The sequence below is a fragment of the Colossoma macropomum genome, unplaced genomic scaffold (assembly GCF_904425465.1).
Source record: "Colossoma macropomum unplaced genomic scaffold, Colossoma_macropomum, whole genome shotgun sequence".
NCBI lineage: Eukaryota > Metazoa > Chordata > Actinopteri > Characiformes > Serrasalmidae > Colossoma > Colossoma macropomum.
The window spans coordinates 37370111-37377096 of NW_023494792.1; positions in this window are offsets into that span (position 1 = coordinate 37370111).

Below are 6986 nucleotides of genomic sequence, written 5' to 3' on the forward strand. Positions count from 1 at the left end.
AATCAGATGCAGGAAGGCTATTCTAGTAATATTCGTTATACACTACATTGCCAAAAGTATTCGCTCGTCTGCCTTCACATGCATATGAACTTGAGTGACATCCCATTCTTAATCCATAGGGTTTAATATGATGTCGGCCCACCCTTTGCAGCTATAACAGCTTCAACTCTTCTGGGAAGGCTTTCCACAAGGTTTAGGAGTGTGTTTATGGGAAATTTTGACCATTCATCCAGAACTGCATTTGTGAGGTCAGACACTGATGTTGGACGAGAAGGCCTGGCTCGCAGTCTCCGCTCTAATTCATCCCAAAGGTGTTCTATCTGGTTGAGGTCAGGACTGCAGGCCAGTTAAGTTCTCCCACACCAAACTCACTCATCCATGTCTTTGTGGACCTTGCTTTGTGCACTGGTGCGCAGTCATGTTGGAACAGGAAGAGGCCATCCCCAAACTGTTCCCACAAAGTTGGGAGCATGAAATTGTCCAAAATTTCTTGGTATGCTGGAGCATTAAGAGTTCCTTTCACTAGAATTAAGGGGCCAAGCCCAACTCCTGAAAAACAACCCCACGCCATAATCCCCCCTCCACCAAACTTTACACTTGGCACAATGCAGTCAGACAAGTACCGTTCTCCTGGCAACCGCCAAACCCAGACTCATCCATCGGATTGCCAGACGGAGAAGCGTGATTTGTCACTCCAGAGAACACGTCTCCACTGCTCTAGAGTCCTGTGGCAGCATGCTTTACACCACTGCATTCAACGCTTTGCATTGTGCTTGGTGATGTAAGGCTTGGATGCAGCTGGAAACCCATTCCATGAAGCTCTCTATGCACTGTTCTTGAGCTAATCTGAAGGCCACATGAAGTTTGGAGGTGTGTAGCGATTGACTTTGCAGAAAGTTGGTGACCTCTGCGCACTATGCGCCTCAGCATCCGCTGACCCCACTCTGTCATTTTACATGGCCTACCACTTTGTGGCTGAGTTGCTGTCGTTCCCAATCACTTCCAATTTATTATAATACCCCTGACAGTTGACTGTGGAATATTTAGTAGCGAGGAAATTTCATGACTGGACTTGTTGCACAGGTGGCATCCTATCACGGTACCATGCTGGAATTCACTGAGCTCCTGAGAGCAACCCATTCTTTCACAAATGTTTGTAGAAGCAGTCTGCAGGCCTAGGTGCTTGGTTTTATACACCTGTGGCCATGGAAGTGATTGGAACACCTGAATTCAATGATTTGGATGGGTAAGTGAATACTTTTGGCAATATAGTGTATGTGCGTCGAAGAACAAATCAGGATTTATCGTGACACCAAGATTTTTTACAGATGAACCTGACGCAACTGAGAAATTAAGTGTAAAATTAGACAGTTTGTTTCTTGCGGCTTTTGGACCAAGAAGCAGAACATCTGTTTTATCCGAGTTAAGTAGGAGAAAGTTACTCGAGATCCAGTCTTTTATGTCTTTTATACGGTCCTCAATCTTGCTAAGTTTAATTTTATGATCCGGTTCATTTGATATATATAACTGGGTGTCATCGGCATAGCAGTGGAAATTTATGCCGTGTTTACTGATAATGGTGCCCAGTGGTAGCATATATATTGTGAATAATATCGGTCCTAAAACAGAGCCTTGTGGAACACCATACTTTACTTTTGCGAGGACAGATGATTCACCATTTACATTAACAAACTGATAGTGATCAGTGAGGTAAGATCTGAACCAGGAAAGAGCTATTCCTGTTACCCCTACAAGGTTTTCTAGTCTATCTAGTAATATGGAGTGGTCCATCGTGTCAAATGCCACACTAAGATCAAGGAGGACTAGCAAAGACACATTTCCTTGGTCAGAGAATAATAAAAGATCGTTTACAATTTTTACTAGTGCTGTCTCTGTACTATGATGTGGCCTAAAACCAGACTGAAATTTTTCATGTATATGATTCCTATACAAATAGGAACTTAATTAATTTGCTACAACTTTTTCCAAGATCTTAGATATAAAGGGGAGATTCAAGATAGATCTATAATTTGATAGTTTGCAGGGATCAAGATTAGCTTTCTTAATCAGAGATTAAAAGTTAAGATAGTTTAAGAGTTTTTGGGATATAGCCAAGGGTAAGAGATGAGTTTATTATTCACAGAATAGGCTTGGTTATTTCTGGCTACATTTCTTTGAGTAAACCAGTAGGAATTGGATCTAACATACAAGTAGAAGAATTTGCAGAGAAAACAATATTAACTAGTTCATTTTGTTGAAGTAAAGTATTTGCCCCTTACCCAATTTCTTCTATTTTTGCTAAATGTTTAAATGTGACATTAGATTGAGGTGGATGAGAATTTGCCAACATCCAATGTAATGTATAAAGACTAAAGTATTACATAATTATGGTGCAGTAGTATTTTGTTGTTAACGCAACCAAAAGCTTTTAAAATGCTAGTGGGTGGGGGATTTATTGTTGTAAGCAAGGTTGCCTGTTGCTACACTCTTTATTTGTTCTATCATACTGTGTATATTTCCTAGAGAAATGGTTTAATTTTTATTGTTAGGGCTGCAGGACACTTGCTATGATATGCAACAGCATGACCATCTCTGCCAAAGACTATTCTGGTCCAGCACACTTATCTCTATAAGTATGGTGAGGGCAGCTTATTACCTTTGTTGGGTAAAACAGACCACAGTCAGACCTACAGGTCTTTTCTTTTTTTTTTGCATGTTTTCTGTACATAGCTCATGTTTTATTGCAAACAAGGGGGTTCTTTTTCTATATTAAGTTCTTATGTTGTCTTGTGGATATTCTTACTATATGGGAACTTCAGATATTGACTATAAAGTTAGACATATATTTCTTAGACAGGTTATAGCCAATGGATGATAAGCCTAGAATTAAAGTGTGTTGTTGAAACCTAAGAGGAATACAAAACCCAATTAAGAGAACAAAGTTTTCTTAAGAATATAAGGCAGCAAAGACATGCTAAAAGGGACTCTATATGATCAGGTAGTTTCTTTTATGAACATTTTTTTCACACCTATACAGTCTAATGATTTTGTTTCCCTTGTTTTTCCTAAATTTGCAGATTGGATTTGTGATAATACCGTTACTGCTGGAGATTTTAATTGCTATTTTTCTTCAGTTTGATAAACCACCACCACCATCACTAAATGCAATTTCAAACAGAACCAGAGCAATCTCAGACACTTACAATGATTTTGGCTTGATCAACACATGGTGAGTTCTGCACCCAAATGATAAAGAGTTCACATTTTTCTCAGCATTTTCTACATTCAGTATAGAATTGATTTAATCTTAACTCCTAAGGTATCACTGCAGAACATACATAGCTGTACTTTAGGGGACAGTTTTATTTCAGATCTTGCAACTGTTTGCCTCCCTTGACGCTGAAAAAGCCTGCTAGAATATCCCTGTTTAATTTTTACCTTGTCTAAATTTGATTTAGGGGATTATCAAATGGGTACATATTCTGTATACTGCCCCATTCTCTGCTGTTATCACAAACAGGCATAAATCTGCAAATTTTAGCATAGGAAAAGGTAGTAGACAGGGCTGCCCAATGAGTCCTTTATTGTTTGCACTCACCAAGGAACAACTTGCCACAGCCATAAGGCAGAATTGCTTCTCTGAAGCAATCGATTCCTAAATTAACTGAGCTAATTAATGAATGACTCTTAAGAATTTGCAAGTAGTAAACCCAAATATCTCTTACCCCTTTCGCTAGTCCCCATCAGGCTTCACCTATTTAGGAGATAAAAATCTCTCCTTTTTGAGCTCAACTTTGTTCCTCTTTTTCAGGCTGTAAAAATGACCTGAAAGCTGCATCACTGAAGGTAACAAGAATATATATCATTCTGAGGAATATGCTTTTTACCTGGAAACAGGTTAGAAAATTAGAGGGATTCAGAAACTGCCTCTTGTTATTAACCACGCTGCATGAAAATCCAGATTTCCCCCCTGGTCTTACATTTACATTTACATTTATGGCATTTGGCAGACGCTCTTATCCAGAACGACTTACAGTGTGATCATTTTACACAGGTAGGTGAAGGTAGTGTTAGGAGTCTTGCCCAAGGACTCTTATTGGTATAGTGTAGGGTGTAGAAGGCAGAGGTGTTACCCACTACACCACACCAACCAGCTTAACTCCAAACTTATCGATTGGAAGCTCAAGGATATAAGGATTGTTGTTGACATAATGCAAGATGGTGATATCCTCCCATTCCAGCAGATCAGAAATAGTTTTGACATAGCAAAGTCTGACTTAATTCATAGTTTCAGAGTTTCATAAGTACAAAGTTGAAGCTGGTCCAGGTGTCTTCGCTACCTCTCCTGTAGAGCTGCTTTTGAGAGATACAAAACAAGTAAGGTTTGTGACAAAAAGGCTGTACAGTGAGCTATTAATACCAACTTGGATAATACTAATAAAAGTTGTAGGAAGAAAATTTTGGTTCAACAGTTGATTTGGCTGACTGGAGAAATACAACCCCTTTTCCAAAAAAGTTGGGATGCTGTGCAAAATGTAAATACAAAACAAAATGTAATGATATCATGATGTCAATGATGTGAAATCATTTAACCCCTATATTTAATTGAAAATAGTAGACAGACAACATAACAAATGTCGAAATTTTAGTTTAGCTTTTTAAATATATGCCCATTTGAATTTGATGCCAACAACACATTCCAAAAAAGTTGGGACGGGGGCAACAAAAAGCTGGTAAAGTTCTGTAATGCTAAAAACCTGGTGTTTGATTGGCAACAGGTCAGTAACATGATTGGGTATAAAAAGCATCCCAGAGCTAATTCTTTCAGAAGTAAAGATGGGGAGGGGTTCACCACTCTGTGAAGGACTGCATGATGAAAAAAGGTGCAACAATTCAAGAATAACATTTCTCAACTTAAAATAGCAAAGAACTTTTGCTTTTCATCATCTATGGCAAATAATAACATTCAGAGAATCTGGAGAAATCTCTGCATGCAAGGGACATGGCCAAAAAACAGTGGCTGTGATCTTTAGGCCCTCAGGCGGCACTGCATTAAAAACAGACATGATTCTCTAGAGGAAATCACTGCATGGGCTCAGGAACAGTTCTGAAAACCACTGTCTGTGAACACAGTTCATCACTGCATCCACAAATGTTAGTTAAAACTTTAAAACGCAAAGACGAAACCATCTGTAAACAGAAATGCCACCACCTTCTCTGGGCCTGATTTAAAATGGACTAAGGGGAAATGGATGTGGTCTGACAAGTCAATATTTAGGGGTCCAAGCACCAAGCACTGTCAGTTTGTCATTTTGTATATTTGTGTCAAATTTGGAGGCATTTGGAGGGCTTAGCATTGGCCAATCATCACAAAAATTATATTATGTGTCCATATAGGCAATCTCTAATAGCCTATAAAGTTTGACCTCAATTGGCCATGAGGTGGCGCTATAGAGTATAAACAAGAATAAGTCCTATAAATTTTATCATATATCAAAATAAATCAATAAATATCATTGCTTACACTGAGCATGACATTTTATCCAATACAAGTCTTTTAAAATTCTGTAAAGTTTTTCTTTGATTGATCAATGTTTGAAAATTGAGCTTTTCGAACTAGTCTGTGGATTTTAAAACAACTTTACTGTACAGGAAATCCTATAATTTGATTTCAGTAAATTTTGGTGAGATTTTTCTCTGGCCACCAGAGGGAGCCAAATCAGTAACTGCACGTCATTGTTGACATATACATGGAAAGCTTTACTGTATGTCTTTAAGCGAAGAGCATTTCTGAATGTTATGTTTTTCACTAAGCCTAACAATTTTGCAAATACAAGTCTTAAAAAAACTTTCAGTAATATCACGGTTGACAAAAGATGGAGAATAGACATTTCTTACTAATGCTTGAGTTTAAATCAAATCAAATTTTTCTTAAAACCATCATATTGAAAATATCATGACTTAAGCACAGTGTGGCTGAAGATTTGAATAATTTGGTGTGAATTGGCTTATTCTGCCATAAAAGGCTAAAAATACACCAATAATTGTCTGAATATAACCAAATTTGACACAAATATACAAAATGACAAACTGACAGTGTATTATGATTTCGTTTGAAATTATACTACTCAATAGTCACAATAATTGCAAGGTGGAAACTAATTCCCAAGATGGTGCTAGGTTCCTTATTGGTCTAGACCGATAAATTCTCTCAAAAAAAATAGGTCTGCTGTTGGCCTCTTGTAGCTCACCATGAAAACATCCGCCTTTGAAGATTAAGGTTGTGGGTTTGATTCCCTGTACTGGTGTTAGATGGTGCTGTAGCAGTTGTTGTGAACACACGCTTAATTATCGTAATCTTAATGAAGGGTCTTTCTGAAAAAAAAAAAGATTTGCTGCCTTCTATGTCCAGAGACATGAAATTTGTTTATGCTGCTACTTTGTCCTAAAATGGTGTGTGGTTCCTTGTTGCGTCCTTTCAATAAATTGTTTCAAAAACTGCAGATTTGCCACAGGATCAGCGTTAGCGCCTCTGCCTTTGAACTCTAGGGTCATGGGTTTGAATCCCTGTTATGGATGTTAAAATGAGTTGCGTAGATAGTAGCAGATGTATCAGCTAGTAGCCTTAATCATAGGAAAAGGAGAACTTTCTTAAAAATCTGAAGTTCTGCTGCAGTCTACGACCAGGGGCCACTACTTTACTCCTCGATGTCTTCCAGGTGCTTGGACCCCGCAGATTGCCGCTTGCAGCTATATTTGAAATTCTTTTTGGAAATCATGGACATTGTGTCCTCTGGGCTAAAGACCACTCAGCTTATTATCAGTGCACAGTTCAAAAGTCAGTATTTATGATGGTATAGGGGTGCATTAGTGCACATGGTATGGGTGACATGCACATCTGTGAAGGCACCATTAATGCTGAATGATATATACATTTTGGCAACTTATACTGCCATCCAGGCAATGTCTTTTTCAGGGAAGGCCCT